This window comes from Heptranchias perlo, chromosome 8, assembly GCF_035084215.1.
Source record: "Heptranchias perlo isolate sHepPer1 chromosome 8, sHepPer1.hap1, whole genome shotgun sequence".
In the NCBI taxonomy this organism is placed as follows: Eukaryota; Metazoa; Chordata; class Chondrichthyes; order Hexanchiformes; family Hexanchidae; genus Heptranchias; species Heptranchias perlo.
The window spans coordinates 61,711,761-61,730,516 of NC_090332.1; positions in this window are offsets into that span (position 1 = coordinate 61,711,761).

Genomic DNA, 18,756 nt, shown 5'->3' on the forward strand with positions numbered 1-18,756 from the left:
GAACATCCACAGAAAAATTGAAAATCTGTATTTTAAATTACAAACATATAAATTGCCACTGTGCCTTTTGAAAAAATACACAACTTATCTAAGTGCAAATTTATTGACAACGGCAAATACCAACAAATTCAAAAAATGTCTTTCTCCTATTTTTGTTGTTTTCTGATCTCTTTTAGGTTTTCCTTTGCAATGTATTAACTGAGTTGAATTGGCAAGCTACTGGTAATCCTTTGCCAAAGGTACTCTGCAACCAGCCTCTAACAGCACCTGAGTGATTTGTCCTCTGTTGTTTCCTCCTCCCACTCAGCCTCCACTCATCACCTCCTTTGGAAGGGTAGCAATGATTCACTGTGTGAGGAATTATTGGTACAAATCTGCAGCCTGTAAGATGACAGCCCTGTCAAATATGACACTTTTAAATACATTCTCGGTCCACGACAATGAACTGTAAAACGGAGATGCAGACTAAAACGACTGTCAAACTATACAGCCAGTAAAATCTGTAAGTTGACCTTCCTTTGAGAGTACATGTGATAGGAACTAGCTGAAAGCAGTCTTATAATTCAAATGGCACAACTGCCAAGGAATGTGTTGCAGAGTTTAACAGCCGTGTCTCTATACAATTTGGGTTCAGGTTTCACAAATTAGACACAATGTATCAATTTAATCTTTATTTAATGATAGAAGCACAAGTATAACAATATAATATTTTGTGCCATGTGGGAACTCCAGGACACTTCCCATGTCCCGGACAACCACAGATGCAGGAAGTGTCGTCAGCTGGAGAAGCTTGAGCTCCAGGTTTCAGAGCTTGAGCAGCAGCTGGCGTCACTGCAGTGTATCTGCGAGGCTGAGAGTTACGTGGATAGCGCGTTTCAGGAGGTGGTCACCCAGCAGCTTAAGAGAGTGCAGGCAGAGAGGGACTGGGTGACCGCCAGACAGACAGGAAGGACCAGGCAAGAAGTGCAGGAGTCCCCTGAGTGCACCTCACTCTCCAACCAATATTCAGTTCTGAATACCGGTGAGGGAGAGGGTTCCACTGCGGAGTACAGCCAGAGCCAAAGACCACAGTACCACGCATGGCTCAGCTATACGGGGGTTGGGGGGGGTGGGGGGAGGAGAAAGGTCAGGAGAGCAATAGTGATAGGGGATTCTATAGTTAGGGGAGCAGACAGACGTTTCTGTGGCCGCAGACGTGTTTCCAGGATGGTATGTTGCCTCCCTGGTGCCAGGGTCAAGGATGTCACTGAGCGTCTGCAAAACATTCTGGGGGGGGAGAGTGAACAGCCAGAGGTCGTGGTCCATATCGGTACCAACGACATAGGTAGAAAGAGGGATGAGGTCCTGCAGGCAGATTTTAAGGAGTTAGGAAAGAGATTAATAAGCAGGACCTCAAAGGTAGTAATCTCCGGATTACTCCTGGTGCCACGCACTAGTGAGAATAGAAATCGGAGGATTCAGCAGATCAATGCGTGGCTGGAGAGATGGTGTAGGAGGGAGGGCTTTAGATTCCTGAGGCACTGAGACCAGTTCTGGGGGAGTTGGGACCTGTACAGGCCGGACGGATTGCACCTCAATGGAGCTGGGACCAAAGTCCTCGCGGGGAGGTTCGCTAGTGCTGTGGGGGGGGGTGGGTTTAAACTAAATTGGCGGGAGGATGGGCACCAGGATGTAGCATAGGGAAGAACGAACAAGGGGCACGAAGAATAATGAGAGAAAGATAGCACTAGAGCAAGAAATAGTACGGTAATAGGTGGGATCAGAGTAAGAGAGAATACAAGAAAGTCTAAGATAGGTTTGCAGTGCATGTGTGTAAACGCATGAAGTGTGGTAAACAAGGTTGGTGAGCTGCAGGCGCAAATAGCCACATGGGAATATGACGTTGTGGCGATAACAGAGACCTGGCTCAAAAAAGGGCAGGATTGGGTACTAAATATTCCTGGATACAAGGTGTTCAAGAAAGATAGGGAAGGGAAGAAAGTGGGGTGGGTTGGGGGGAGTGGTGGCAGTATTGATTAAGGTGAATATTGCAGTGCTACAGAGAGAGGATATCCTGGAGGGGTCAAGGACAGAATCTATTTGGTTAGAGTTAAGAAACAGTAGAGGTGCCATTACACTACTGGGTGTATTCTATAGGTCACCAACTGGTGGGAAGGATATAGAGGAGCAAATTTGCAGGGAAATAACAGAGAGGTGCAAAAGTTCAGGAGTAGTGATAACGGGGGACTTCAACTATCCTAATATAGACTGGGAAAATAATAATATAAGGGGCAAAGAGGGGGAGGAATTTTTGAAATGTATTCAGGAGAACTTTCTTGACCAGTATGTTTCCAGCCCAACGAGGAAGGAGGCATTGCTGGACGTGGTTCTAGGGAATGAGGTGGGCCAAGTGAAGCAAGTGTCAGTGGGGGAACATTTAGGGAACAGTAATCATAGTATCTTAAGGTTTAGAATAACTATGGAAAAGGACACGGACCACTCTAAAGTAAAAATACTCAATTGGAGGAGGGCCAATTTCAGTGGGATGAGAACAGATCTGGCCCGGGTAAATTGGAATCAAAGGTTGGCAGGCAAAACTGTAAATGAGCAATGGGTGGCCTTTAAAGAGGAGATGGTTCAGGTACAGTCTAGGCACATTCCCACGAGGGAGAAAGGTAGGGCAATTAAAGCCAGAGCTCCCTGGATGACGCGGAAAAAAGGGGAGTATGACAGATGTCAGGTTGATAACACAAGTGAGAACCAGGCAAAATATAAAACGTTCAGAGGGGAAGTGAAAAAGGAAATAAGAGGGGCAAAGAGAGAGTATGAGAATAGACTGGCGGCAAACATAAAAGGGAATCCAAAAGTCTTCTTTAGGCATGTAAACAGTAGACGGGTAGTAAGAGGAGGGGTGGGGCCGATTAGGGAACATAAAGGAGATCTACTCCTGGAGGCAGAGGGGATGGCCGAGATATTAATTGAGTACTTTGCGTCTGTCTTTACCAAGGAAGAAGATGCTGCCAGAGTCTCAGTAAAGGAAGATATAGTTAAGATACTGGATGGACAAAAAATTGATAATTAGAGGTACTTGAAAGGCTAGCTGTACTTAAAGTAGATAAGTCACCTGGTCCAGATGGGATGCATCCTAGGTTGCTGAGAGCAGTAAGGGTGGAAATTGCAGAGGTACTGGCCATAATCTTCCAAACATACTTAGATACAGGGGTGGTACCAGAGGACTGGAGAATTGCAAATGTTACACCCTTGTTCAAAAAAGGGTGTAAGGATAAACACAGCAACTATAGGCCAGTCAGTTTAACCTCAGTGGTGGGGAAACTTTTAGAAACGATAATCCGGGACAGAATTAACAGTCACTTGGACGAGTGTGGATTAATTAGGGAAAGCCAGCACAGATTTGTTAAAGGCAAATCGTGTTTAACGAACCCGATAGAGTTTTTTGATGAGGTAACAGAGAGGGTAGATGAGGGCAATGCAGTTGTTGTGGTGTATACGGACTTTCAAAAGGCATTTGATAAAGTGCCGCATGATAGGCTTGTCATCAAGATTGTTGTCCATGGAGTAAAGGGATAAGTAGCAGCATGGATACAAAATTGGCTAAGTAACAGGAAACAGAGAGTAGTGGTGAACTGTTGTATTTCGGACTGGAGGGAGGTGTACAGTGGTGTTCCCCAAGGGTCGGTGCTGGGACCACTGCTTTTCTTGATATATATTAATGACTTGGACTTGGGTGTACAGGGCATAATTTCAAAATTTGCAGATGACACAAAACTTGGAAGGGTAGTGAACAGTGAGGACGATAGTGATAGATTTCAAGAGGATATAGACAGGCTGGTTTCATGGATGGACATGTGGCAGATGAAATTTAACACTTAAAAATGCAAGGTGATGCATTTCAGTAGGAAAAATGAGGAGAGGCAATATAAACTAGAGGGCACAATTCTAAAAGGGGTAAAGCAACAGAAAGATCTGGGGGTATATGTACACAAATCATTGAAGGTGGCAGGGCAGGTTGAGCAAGCGGTTAAAAAAGCATACGGGATCCTGGGCTTTATAAATAGAGGCATAGAGTACAAAATCAAGGAAGTCATGATGAATCTTTATAAAACACTGGTTTGGCCACAGCTGGAGTATTGTGTCCAGTTCTGGGCACGGCACTTCAGGAAAGACGTGAAGGCCTTAGAGAGGGTGCAGAAGAGATTTACTAGAATGATTCCAGGGATGAGAGACTTTAGTTACGTGGATAGACTGGAGAAGCTGGGGTTGTTCTCCTTGGAACAGAGACGGTTGAGAGGAGATTTGATAGAGGTATTCAAATCATGAAGAGTCTAGACAGAGTAGATAGAGAGAAACTGTTCCCATTGGCGTAAGGGTCAAGAACCAGAGGACATAGATTTAAGGTGATTGGCAAAAGAACCAAAGGTGACATAAGGAAAAACTTTTTTACATAGCGAGTGGTTTGGATCTGGAATGCACTGCCTGAGGGGGTGGTGAAGGCAGATTCAATCATGGCCTTCAAAAGGGAACTGGATAAGTACTTGAAAGGAAAAAATTTGCAGGGTTACAGGGATAGTGTGGGGATTGGGAGTGGCTGGATTGCTCTTGCAATCATGGTATGCGAGCATGCTATTATAGGGCAACCTTACTTACAGGATATAGTACCTAACTTATCCTGGGAGCAGACCTTCTTCCTATATACCCTTTCTTATCACTGCTACATGTCTGCAGGCATGCCTATCCATTACATTATACCAAAAGATTTAAAATAATTCCATATAAGGAGAAACTAATAAGTGAACCTATGCCTTATCGATAACTGTTAATAAGCCTAATTCCTAACTATTAAGCAAACATGTTTCTGCTAATAGTTCATTTAATGAGATCAATTCTTAATTAACGAACAAGCGTATATCTTTCTATAGTTGAGCTAACGGGATCAGTACAATTCCTTATTTCTGTTATCTTATCACATAGCACTTTCTTCCTGCGATCAATTGTTGTTCAACCACGTGTATCTGCTTACAAGTCTGTTTCTAATTCTCTAGTTTAGTGCATCAATTCTAATCTAAACTCGGCAATTAGTTTACACAAACACATTCTCAATTAAAAATCCTGGTACTTCCATCACTAGGCACATCCTCAATAAGGTGATTACAAGCAACCCAATTAATGTGCCTAGTGCTGTAGGGGTCAGTTTAAATTCAAAAGTTTAGGCCTCCATCTTCGACAAGTGTGTATAACAGTACAACATGCTCATGTTTAGGTTTTAAAATTTTTTGCCCACAAAGTTGCTGGAAGTGTGAGCTGATAATGGCACAGCGAGGGCAACAGGACATCTGGGACCTTGGTGAACAATGGGACAATCAGTGCATCTCCTTAACTAATGAGATTAAAGGATTAAGAAATACACAGAGGAAGGACTGAGAAGGAGGGTGAATTAGAGCGGGTAAATTCAATGTCAAATCAGGTACAGAAAGAGAAATAAACAGAGGGAAAGCAAGAATGGATTAGAGAGAGAGAAAAAAAAGAAACAGAAAGGAAAAGTAACAGAAAAAAAATGAAAAATTTAAAATTTGACAGTATTAGAATCTCAAGTAATTCACAACCTGAAGGAATGAGACTCCACACATAATTGTTCACTTTCTGGGCAAGTGAAATTGATTGGCAGTCATTAACAATTATCACATCATTAAAAGGGTACGTGTGCTGTTAATTACTAGGCTTAACTTTCGATGGCGAGTTTAATGGACAATCAATGTGCAAATACAGCAACTTTTTGAAAATCACAGCTTTTCACGAAGCTAACAGTGGACTGGCACAAATTGGCCAGCAACTTGTGGCAATTCGCAATTCATAGGATATCTCTTCCTTGTTATAAGTTGCTGGCCGATTTGCGCATTAATAACGGCATGCATCGTTCAGACACGTTATTTTTCCGCAAAATCTGGCCAGTTGAATTGCCCCAGCACAGACATGTCTCGTGCAATCACAAGCAGCATTAAAATCAATGTTGGTGGAAAGGTATCAAGCAATCAGGACTATAAGTCCTTAATTCCCCTTTAAAAGGGCAAAGCATGGGACAGACATTTTAATGGGACAGTGTGACGAAATGTTCAGCACTTCTGATGTAGATCTACGATCTCATTAAAGGCAATGACTGAAAACTAATGGTGCATCAGGCCAGTCCCAATATCAGGAAACTGTTATAATAACATTTTCGATTTGCAGAGGATCTTGGTTAGACCAGTACCTCAATTCCTGATTAATGTAAACAATTATTTATTAGTGCAGACTTTTAATTTCAGGTTTAGGTAAAGTAAATAAGGAGAAACTGTTCCCATTGGCGGGAGGGTCGAGAACCAGAGGACAAAGATTTAAGGTGATTGGTGAAAGAACTAAAGACGACATGAGGAAAAACTTTTTTAAACAGCGAGTAGTTATGATCTGGAATGCGCTGTCTGAAAGGGTGGTGGAAGCAGATTCAATCCTGGCTTTCAAAAAGGGAAAAGGCAGGTATATGGAGTTGGATCAGCCATGATCTTATCAAATGGCGAAGCAGGCACGAGGGGCTGAATGGCCTACTCCTGTTCCTATGTTCCTATGTTCCTAATTGGATAAATACATGAAGGGAAAAAATTTGCAGGGCTAAGGGGAAAGAGAAGGGGGGAATGGGACTAACTGGATTGCTCTTACAAAGAGCCGGCACAGGCTCGATGGGCCGAATGGCCTCCTTCTGTGTTGTAACGATTCTATGTCTGTCTGCAGGGGCCGCTAGCATGAATACAACTGTCTGTGACCAGGGTTTTGCTTGGATTCATGGGGCACAATTTTAATAAGGTGGCAGGATGACAGCGGGGGGGAGGGGGGGTCAATGGGCACGCGGCAAACCCGAATAATAAAACCTTACCATTCCCCACGCAATTGCAACTTAACTGGTGGCCATTAACCCTGTTTCCAGGTTTGCCGTCCGAAAGCTGTGCAGCTGGCGGACTGCACACTCGCATGACCTGCTGTCAGCTGGATTGTCTGGATTTAAAGGGCCATTGCACCAATGGCTTTTTCTGAAGCAAGGAGCAAGGAGACAGAATGGAGCAGCACAGGGGCAAGGCAGCTCCAAGATTCAGCGACACCTCACTTGAGGTGCTGCTGGCCGGGGTGAGGAGGAGGAGGGAACAATTTTACCCGGCCGACAGGAGGAAGAGTCCTGCCTCTGCCACCAAAAAGGCCTGGCCCGAGGTGGCAGAGGAGGCCACCAGTAGGAGCAACATCTCCTGCACCTGGGTCCAGTGCAGGAAGCATTTCAATGACCTAAATAGGTCAGCAAAAGTGAGTACACTTACTGATTCTCCTGCATTCCGTGTTGCACATCACTGCCCCACCCCCCTCACATTCTGCACTGCCAAGACTACTCCATCACATCACTCCTCACACCCACTTATGGCTCATCCCCAACTTCCCTTCACTTCCTGAACATTTCCTCACCTCCACATTTGTGACCCCACCACTACCACTCACCCCAATCCTGATCCAATGTGATGTCTCTGTCTGATACTCACCCTCTGATGCATCTCTTTCACGGTCAGCCTCACCCAAACCAATGCATTCATCGGCTGACCACTTCACCCTCACTCACTCACACGTCTGTACTTTCTCCCCTTCTAGGAGAAGAGAGCACAAAATGCACGGGAGAGCGCGAGGTCTGGAGGGGGGCCTCAACAAATAGTGGTCCTCACAGAGGCGGAGGAGGAGGTCCTGGAGATTAGCTGCACCCTCGAGTGCTTGTCCTCGGGGACGCCCCACAAAGGTCTGGTGACACAACTTTAATATTCATCACACACAATATGAATTGATGGTAACAATGATTGGCTTGTTGAACACCTCAGTATGCTCATTGCAACATTACACATCTCTGATGATGCTTAATATTATCTTCTGTTCTCCTCCAGGCCCTTCAATGACCGCAGTGACGGGGAGGGCAATTCCTCAGAGGAGGTCCCGGCCTCTGAGGGTGCATCGTCACATCTTAGCGAGCTGTCCACCAGCGCAGATACTCACACCTCGGTGGGTCCTAGTAGTCAGTTAGTTGGATTGGCACCTGGTGATCCACCACACACAAATGAGCACGAGCAGACACTGGTGGCTGGGGCAGCTGTGGAGAGTCCGCGTCGGTGGGAGAACTCCTCTCCAGGCTCTGCTCAGCTGGACGCAGATGTTGAACCCTGGGGGCCATCCTTTAAAAGGAGAATGATCGATGGACAGCAGCACATTTGCGAGGTACTGGAACAGGTGCCACACACACTCTCTACAATAGTGCAGAGGATGGAGGAAGCTACTTCCTGCATGAGTGGAATGATGGTGCAGCTAAGTGCGGGAACGTCTGCGATGGAGAGAAGACTAGCCTCCATTGAGCTTCAAGCATGGCTCACAAATGAATCCATTCAGACCCTGACAATGGCCATTCGGACTCACGCTGAACAACATTTGGCCGCCTTAAACAAGCAGACAGAAACTTTACAACTGGGGTTGCAAGGCATCACACATGTCCTCCAAACTGTTCTCCAGCAGGGTGGTAGGAGTGATGTGGGCCTGGCCCAGGGGAGGAATGATGGCGAAAGCGGACATGGAAGTGGGGACGCCACTCAAAGCGCTCCCGCATCTCACCCGTTGCCCCTCTCTCAACCAGTACCCGCAATGCTGCCTCCTCTCCAGGTGACCGAGTCAGCCCCTGCACAGGTGCAGGTGGAGCTGTCTTTGGAGGAGTCCTCACGGCCTCCAAAACCCAGAGGGAGTAGGCCAAAAGCATCGAAGCAGTCAGAGCATGAATATGAGCCATTATCTCTGCTGCAGCCACAGGGGATGCACCACGGAGAAGGAGTAGGAAGAGAATCATAGAATCATAGAAAGGTTACAACATGGAAGGAGGACAGTTGGCCCATCGAGTTCGCACGGCTCTTTGCAAGAGCAATCCAGCTAGTCCCACTCCCCCGCCCTATCCTCGTAGCCCTGCAAATTGTTTTCTTTCAAATACTTATCCAGTTCCCTTTTGAATCACCTCAAATCTATGTCCTCTGGTTCTTGACCCTGACGCCAATGGGAACAGTTTCTCTTTATTCACTGTCTAGACCTTTCATGATTTTGAATACCTCTATCAAATCTCCTCGCAACCTTCTCTGTTCCAAGAAGAACATCCCCAGCTTCTCCAATCTATCCACGTAACTAAAGTCCCTCATCCCTGGAAGCATTCTAGTAAATCTCTTCTGCACCTTCACTAAGGCCTTCACATCTTTCCTAAAGTGCATTGCCCAGAATTGGACACAATGGGCGTCATTTTAGCACCCGCTATCGGGTGCGTTCCTGGCCGGGGGGCTCCGAAAATCGGAGAATCCCGGAGCTGGACCGGAGCCCGCCCCGAACCCACGCACTTCCGGGTTCCCCGCTGACCCGCCGGCGTGCGCGCGCAGCCCCCGCTGGTGGGAATCCCGCAGGCAATTAAAGCCAGCGGGATGCCACTTGAAAGTATTTATTTAGGTATTTCAGGTCATTAACTGACCTGATTAAGGGATTATGTGAGGAGGGGTGGGATTTTAGAGCAAACTGGGACTGTTTCCCACACTGGGGGAAACACTCCCAGGTCAAATGGACGTGTTGCAGCCGTCAGCCTGTGGCAGCTGCAAAGGTCCATTTTACAGGTGGGGGGCGGGGGGGAGACCCTCACCCATTGCAGGAGGCCACTCTGTCACTTGGGACAAAGTTTGGCCTCCACCACCCTCCTCCTGACAGTCAAAGTCACCAACCTGCACACTTACCCCGGGATCCAGAGACATGTACCTACCTTGCGGACCCCCTCAGAGCAGCAGTGCACACGGAGGCTCAGAGTCACCCGACATGTAGTCGTGGACATCTGCAGCCTCCTTCATGCCGAGCTGCTCCTGGCTGGCCCGAGCACCATCTTCTTACCTGTCGCTGTCAAAGTCACCATTGCCCTCAACAACTTCTCCTCCGCATCCTTCCAGGGTGCAACCGGGGACATCGCCGATGTTTCTCAGTCGTCTGCACAAAAGAGCCCTGCAAATACACCTACACCCACTCTGCAGTGACACAATGGGTGGCATCAGTGGTGGGTCCTCACAGTGATCCTCAGGAGAGGGCATTATTGCACAAACCAGACAGGATTCGCGAAGACATGGCAGTAGTGGTGCCAATATAATATGTAATGTGAGTTGGTCAGAAATTCAATATAAGTAACACCCGTGACAAACCTTCAAACACCCTTGTGCATCCCCTTCATGCTCACGACACGTTTGCCTTACGCTGCCTACTGTACATATGTGATGCATGCCCTGTGGCTGCAGCACAGGTAGTGGCAGGTTGAGTGAGGCTGGCCGTGAAAGAGATGCATGAGAGGGTGAGTACGAGATAGAGCCATGAGATTGTATGAGGATTGGGTTGAGTGGTAGTGGCGGGATGAGTACTGGCGAGGTGAGTAGGTGCAGGTAAGATGAGGATGAGGTTTGAGTGGGTATGAGGGGTGATGTGACAGAGCAGTGTTGGCAGTGCAGAAGGAGATGTGGGGTGGGGGCAGTGATGTGGCAGATGGAGTGTAGGGGAAAGACTACGTGTACTCACTTTGGCTGACCGACTGAGGTCATTGGAGCGCCTCCTGCACTGTATGCAGGTGGGCGATATGTTGGTTGCGCTGGTGACCTCCTCTGCCACCTGGAGACAGGCCTTCCTGGTGGCAGAGGCAGGCCGCTTCCTCCCGCCCGCCGGGAGGAAGATCTCTGTCCTCCCCCTCCTCCTCACCCCATGTATTGATACCTGGAGTGAGGCATCATTGAACTGGGAGCAGTTTTCCCCCTGGGCTGCTCCATGCTGTAATTTTTGCTATTTGTTGCAGCATATCAGGTACGGTAGCATAGTGGTTATGTTACTGGGCTAGTAATCCAGAGGCTTGGACTAAAATCGAGAGTCATGAGTTCAAATCCTGCCACGGCAGCTGGCGAATTTAAATTCAATTAATTAATTAAATTCAATTAATTAAATAAAATCTGGAATTAAAATACTAGTATCAGTAATGATGGCCATGAAACTACCGGATTGTCGTAAAAACCCATTTGGTTCACTAATGTCCTTTAGGGAAGGAAACCTGCCGTCCTTACCCGGTCTGGCCTATATGTGACTCCAGACCCACAGCAATGTGGTTGATTCTTAATTGCCCTCTGAAATGACCGAGCAAGCCACTCAGTTGTAAAATCTCGCTACGAAAAGTCATAATAAGAATAAAACTGGAAGGACCACCCGGCATCAGACCACTAGGCACCGGACACGACAATGGCAAAACACCAAGCCCAGTCGACCCTGCAAGGTCCTCCTTACGAACATCTGGGGACTTGTGCCAAAATTGGGAGAGCTGTCCCACAGACGAGTCAAGCAACAGCCTGACATAGCCATACTTACAGAATCATACCTTTCAGCCAACGTCCCAGACTCTTCCATCACCATCTCCGGGCATGTCCTGTCCCACCGGCAGGACAGACCCACCAGAGGTGGCGTTACAGTGATATACAGTCAGGAGGGAGTGGCCCTGGGAGTCCTCAACATTGACTCTGGACCCCATGAAATCTCATGGCATCAGGTCAAACATGGGCAAGGAAACCTCCTGCTGATTACCACCTACCGTCCTCCCTCAGCTGATGAATCAGTCCTCCTCAATGTTGAGCGCCACTTGGAGGAAGCACTGAGGGTAGCAAGGGCACAAAATGTACTCTGGGTGGGGGACTTCAATGTCCATCTCCAAGAGTGGCTCGGTAGCACCACCACTGACCGAGCTGGCCGAGTCCTGAAGGACATAGCTGCAAGACTGGGCCTGCGGCAGGTGGTGAGCGAACCAACACGAGGGAAAAACTTACTTGACCTCGTCCTCACCAATCTACCTGTCGCAAATGCATCTGTCCATGACAGTATTGGTAGGAGTGACCACCGCACAGTCCTCGTGGAGATGAAGTCCTGTCTTCGCACTGAGGACACCACCCAACGTGTTGTGTGGCACTACCACCGTGCTAAATGGGATAGATTCAGAACAGATCTAGCAGCTCAAAACTGGGCATCCATGAGGCGCTGTGGGCCATCAGCAGCAGCAGAATTGTATTCCAGCACAATCTGTAACCTCATGGCCCGGCATATTCCTCACTCTACCATTACCAACAAGCCAGGGGATCAACCCTGGTTCAATGAGGAGTGTAGAAGAGCATGCCAGGAGCAGCACCAGGCGTACCTAAAAATGAGGTGCCAACCTGGTGAAGCTACAACTCAGGACTACATGCATGCTAAACAGCGGAAGCAACATGCTACAGACAGAGCTAAGCGATTCCACAACCAACGGATCAGATCAAAGCTCTGCAGTCCTGCCACATCCAGTCGTGAATGGTGGTGGACAATTAAACAACTAACGGGAGGAGGAGGCTCTGCAAACATCCCCATCCTCAATGATGGCGGAGTCCAGCACGTGAGTGCAAAAGACAAGGCTGAATCATTTGCAGCCAGAAGTGCCGAGTGGATGATCCATCTCGGCCTCCTCCCGATATCCCCACCATCACGGAAGCCAGTCTTCGGCCAATTCTATTCACTTCACGTGATATCAAGAAACGGCTGAGTGCACTGGATACAGCAAAGGCTATAGGCCCCGACAACATCCCGGCTGTAGTGCTGAAAACTTGTGCTCCAGAACTAGCTGCGCCTCGAGCCAAGCTGTTCCAGTACAGCTACAACACTGGCATCTACCCGACAATGTGGAAAATTGCCCAGGTATGTCCTGTCCACAAAAAGCAGGACAAATCCAATCCGGCCAATTACCGCCCCATCAGTCTACTCTCAATCATCAGCAAAGTGATGGAAGGTGTTGTCGACAGTGCTATCAAGCGGCACTTACTCACCAATAACCTGCTCACCGATGTTCAGTTTGGGTTCCGCCAGGACCACTCGGCTCCAGACCTCATTACAGCCTTGGTCCAAACATGGACAAAAGAGCTGAATTCCAGAGGTAAGGTGAGAGTGACTGCCCTTGACATCAAGGCAGCATTTGACCGAGTATGGCACCAAGGAGCCCTAGTAAAATTGAAGTCAATGGGAATCAGGGGGAAAACTCTCCAGTGGCTGGAGCCATACCTAGCACAAAGGAAGATGGTAGTGGTTGTTGGAGGCCAATCATCTCAGCCCCAGGACATTGCTGCAGGAGTTCCTCAGGGCAGTGTCCTAGGCCCAACCATCTTCAGCTGCTTCATCAATGACCTTCCCTCCATCATCAGGTCAGAAATGGGGATGTTCGCTGATGACTGCACAGTGTTCAGTTCCATTCGCAACCCTTCAAGTAATGAAGCAGTCCGAGCCCGCATGCAGCAAGACCTGGACAACATCCAGGCTTGGGCTCATAAGTGGCAAGTAACATTCACGCCAGATAAGTGCCAGGCAATGACCATCTCCAACAAGAGAGAGTCTAACCACCTCCCCTTGACATTCAACGGCATTACCATCACCGAATCCCCCACCATCAACATCCTGGGGGTCACCATTGACCAGAAACTTAACTGGACCAGCCATATAAATACTGTGGCTACGAGAGCAGGTCAGAGGCTGGGTATACTGCGGCGAGTGACTCACTTCCTGACTCCCCAAAGCCTTTCCACCATCTACAAGGCACAAGTCAGGAGTGTGATGGAATACTCTCCACTTGCCTGGATGAGTGCAGCTCCAACAACACTCAAGAAGCTCGACACCATCCAAGATAAAGCAGCCCGCTTGATTGGCACCCCATCCACCACCCTAAACATTCACTCCCTTCACCACCGGCGCACTGTGGCTGCAGTGTGCACCATCCACAGGATGCACTGCAGCAACTCGCCAAGGCTGCTTCGACAGCACCTCCCAAACCCGCGACCTCTACCACCTGGAAAGACAAGAGCAGCAGGTACATGGGAACAACACCACCTGCACGTTCCCCTCCAAGTCACACACCATCCCGACTTGGAAATATATCGCCGTCCCTTCATTGTCGCTGGGTCAAAATCCTGGAACTCCCTTCCGAACAGCACTGTGGGAGAACCGTCACCACACGGACTGCAGCGGTTCAAGAAGGCGGCTCACCACCACCTTCTCAAGGGCAATTAGGGATGGGCAATAAATGCTGGCCTCGCCAGCGACGCCCACATCCTGTGAACGAATAAAAATAAAAAAATCTGTCAGTGGAGGACTGCCCCTTTAAATAGAGCTCCTCCAGCTGACAGATCTTACTGTGCATGCGCAGCCCGCCCGACGCGCAGATCAGCAGTGGGGAACCCGGAGGAGCAGGTCAGTGGATCCAATTAGTGGATTGGATGCTACAATCGCGCGGGAAGCTGACTAATTTCACCGGGCGCGTTACCCACGTGCCCGATAACCCCCCCGCCGAGAACCTGCAGCCCTGCTAACATCGGGCCCAATATTCCAGTTGTGGCCAAACCAGTGTTTTATAAAGGTTCATCATGTCTTCCATACTTTTGTACTCTATGCCTCTATTTATAAAGCCCAGGATCCGGTATGCTTTTTTAACCGCTTTCTCAACCTGCCCTGCCACCTTCAATGATTTGTGTGCATATACCCCAGATCTCTCAGTTCCTTTACCCCTTTAGAATTGTGCCCTTTAGTTTACATTGCCTCTCCTCATTTTTCCTACCGAAATGCATCACATAGAAACGTAGAAAATAGGAGCAGGAGTAGGCCATTCGGCCCTTCGAGCCTGCTCTGCCATTCAATATGATCATGGCTGATCCTCTATCTCAATACCATATTCCTGCTCTCTCCCCATACCCCTTGATGCCTTTCATGTCTAGAAATCTATCCAGCTCCTTATATATATTCAGTGACTTGGCCTCCACAGCCTTCTGTGGTAGAGAATTCCATAGGTTCACCACCCTCTGAGTGAAGAAATTTCTCCTCATCTCAGTCCTAAATGTCCTACCCCGTATCCTGAGACTGTGACCCCTCGTTCTGGAACCCCCAGCCAGGGGAAACATCCTCCCTGCATCCAGACTGTCTAGCCCTGTCAGAATTTTATATGTTTCAATGAGATCCCCTCTCACTCTTCTAAACTCGAGTGAATACAGGCCGAGTCGACCCAATCTCTCCTCATCTGACAGTCCTGCCATCCCAGGAATCAGTCTGGTGAACCTTCGCTGCAATCCCTTTATGGTAAGTAAATCCTTTCTTAGGTAAGGAGACCAAAACTGCACACAATCCTCCAAAGCCCTGTATAACCGCAGTGAGACCTTGCATTTTTCTGCGTTAAATTTCATCTGCAAGGTGTCTGCCCATGCCACCAGCCTCTCTATAACCCCTTGAAGTCTATCACTGTCCTCCTCATTGTTCACTACCCTTCCAAGGTTTGTGTCATCTGCAAACTTTGAAATTGTGCCCTGTACAAGTCCAAGTTATTAATATATATCAAGAAAATTAGTATCCATGCTGCCACTGCCCCCTTTATTCCATGGGCCGTAATCTTGATGTTAAGCCTACCATGCGGCACTTTATCAAATGCCTTTTGAAAGTCCATATACACCACATCAACTGCATTGCCCTCATCTACCCTCTCTGTTACCTCATTGAAAAACTCTATCAGGTTAGTTAAACATGATTTGCCTTTAACAAATCCGTGCTGGCTTTCCCAAATCAATCCACACTCATCCCAGTGACTGTTAATTCTGTCCCGGATTATCGTTTCTAAAGGTTTCCCCACCACTGAGGTTAAACTGACTGGCCTATAGTTGCTGGGTTTATCCTTACACCCTTTTTTGAACAATGGTGTAACATTTACAGTTCTCCAGTCCTCTGGCACCACCCCCCGTATGTAAGGATGTTTGGCGGATTATGGCCAGTACCTCTGCAATTTCCACCCTTAATTCCCTCAGCAACCTAGGATGCATCCTATCCAAACTGGGTAACTTATCTACTTTAAGTACAGCTAGCATTTCTAGTACCTCTTCTTTATCAATTTTTAGTCCATCCAGTGCCTCAACTATATCTTCCTTTTCTGAAACTCTGGCAGCATCTTCTTCCTCGATAAAGACAGATTCAAAGTACTCATTTAGTACCTTGGCCATGCCCTCTGCCTCCATGAGTAGATCACCTTTATGGTCCCTAATCGGCCCCACCCCTTCTGTTTGTGATCACAAAGGGTATGTACAAGGGTGTTTGACAGACTGTCATGTTTTTCATTTATATTTGTTTTTTTGTTACGTTCACATTAAATGTTATCATTCTCACGACTACTGTCACGTGTTGCCCATTCTTGACTGCCTTTTGTGATAGTGCCCTTTCATGTGCTTCATCATGAACGGCGACACTTGATGCCACTGATTGGGTGCATTCACAGTGTATGTATGTGTAGTTGTAGGACTGATTTGTGCAGGGGGGTGGGGCTGGTGTTGGCGCTGCTCTTTCCAGGTGGTCTGAAGACTGGACTATCCTCACTTTGCAAAAGTCCTTATGAGAATTGTTCAAATATTAAGGAGCCAGGTGAGCTGCTGCACTACCGATGGGTTCGTCCTCCTCTTCCTCCTCCTCTTCATCGTTCTCCTCCTCATCCTCCTCCTCCTCAATGTTGAAGGCAGATGTAGATGCTGGATGAGGGCATGGGGCCTTATCAACAGGTAACCCTCTCTGTTGCGCCATATTGTGCAGGACACAGCAGTCGACTATAATTCGACCCACTCTTACTGGTGTTTATCGAAGTGCTCCCCCAGACCGATCCAGGCACCGAAATCTTCAGCAGTCCTATTGCATGTTCAATGACAGTCTTGATGGTGACATGACTGTCATTGTATCGACGCTGTTACTCACTGATGGGGTTCCTCAGAGGTGTCATGAGTCAAGTGTGCAGGGGGTATCCCTTGTCCCCGAGGAGCCAGCCCTTAAGGCTGTTTGGTGCATGGAAAAGGGGTGGGATGTTAGATTCCCTCAGAATGAATGAATCATGGCAGCTGCCAGGGAATCTCATACACATGTGAAGAAATCTTTTCTGGTGGTCACAAATGAGCTGAGCGTTGATCGAGTGATATCTCTTTCTGTTGATGAACAGTCCTGGCTCGTGTGGAGGTGCTCGGATTGCTATATGCGTGGAATCGATTGCACCCTGTACCTGTGGGAAACCAGCCATTGCCCCCTCCATCTGGCTGAAGTCATCCGTGGGGAAGTTGATGTACTGCAAGGCCCTGCGAAACAAACCGTTGGTGATCTGCCTTATGCTCTTGTGTGCAGACAACTGAGAGACCCCGGCGATGTCACCGGTGGCACCCTGGAATGATCCGGAGGCAAAGAAGTTGAGGGCAGTGATCACTTTAACTGCGATCGGCAATGCGATGCCACCAGGCCCAGCCGGGAGCAGCTGGGCATGAAGGAGGCTGCAGGTGTCTGTGACCACTTGGCGACTCACCCTCAACCTTTGTAGGCGCTGATCCTCAGAGAGGTCCAGGAAGCTCAGACTCGACCTGTAGACCCTCTCACGAGGGCAGTGCCTCCTGTGATGTCGCTCCCTCTGTTGTTCCCCTCTGTGCTCTTGTGCAGGTACCTGTGGCGCAGCACTGTGTTGTGCAGCTCCAAGTGGCGGAAATGCACGCCATGTCTGGCGAGGATGGTGATGTTCCTCGTCCTCGGATGTACTGGTGAATGCAGCCATCACGCCCCCCCCCCATCCTAATGTTATCAGTTTGAGGGGGTACGAAAAGTTGGTAAATATGTGTAAATAGAACAATTCTGAGTATAAACCAAGAATTTTCAGTCTAAACACAAAGATCTCGCAGCCAAAAGTTTGTCTGAGAGAACTGAGTGCCCTCCTGCAATAACTCATCTTTTATCCCCATCTGTCAAACAGGGACTTAAATGGCCAAATGGCTGCCGGCTGAAACCTGCTGAGTTTCTCATGGTGTGTTTCACACAGCACAAGAAACACATTGGGCTCGAATTTAGCAGGCCTGCGGGTTCCCAGCGCGTGGTCCTCCGGGAGCGTGGTCAACACGCTCGGCGAAATTAGTGGGTTGCCCGCGCGATCGTAGCAGGCAACCCACTAATAGGATCCAGTTACCTGCTCCTCCGGGGTCCACGGCGCTGGCCTGCGCGTCGGTCGGGCTGCGCATGCGCAGTACGATCTGACAGCTGGAGGCTCTCTAGTTAAAGGGGCAGTCCTCCACTGACAGATGCTGCAACCAATGGAACAAATTGCAGCATGGAGCAGCCCAGGGGGAAGGCTGCTCCCAGTTTAATGATGCCTCACCCCAGGTATCATCAGATGGGGTGAGGAGGAGGGGGAGGACACAGATCTTCCACCCGGCGGGCGGGAGGAAGCGGCCTGCCTCTGCCACCAAGAAGGCCTGGCTCGAGGTGGCAGAGGGGGTCACCTGCGCCACCAACATATGGCCCACCTGCTTACAGTGCAGGAGGCGCTGCAATGACCGCAGTAGGTCAGCCGCAGTGAGAACACAAAGTCTTTCCCCTACACTCCGTCTGCCACAACACTGCCCCCACCCCACATCTCCTTCGGCACCGCCAACACTATTCTGTAATATCACCCTTCATACCCACTCAAACCCCATCCTCATCTTACCTCCACCTACTCACCTCGCCAGTACTCATCCTGCCACTAACACGCAAACCAATCCTCATACAATCTCATTGCTCCATCCCATACTCACCCTCTCGTGCATCTCCCTCACGGCCAGCCTCACTCAACCTGCCACC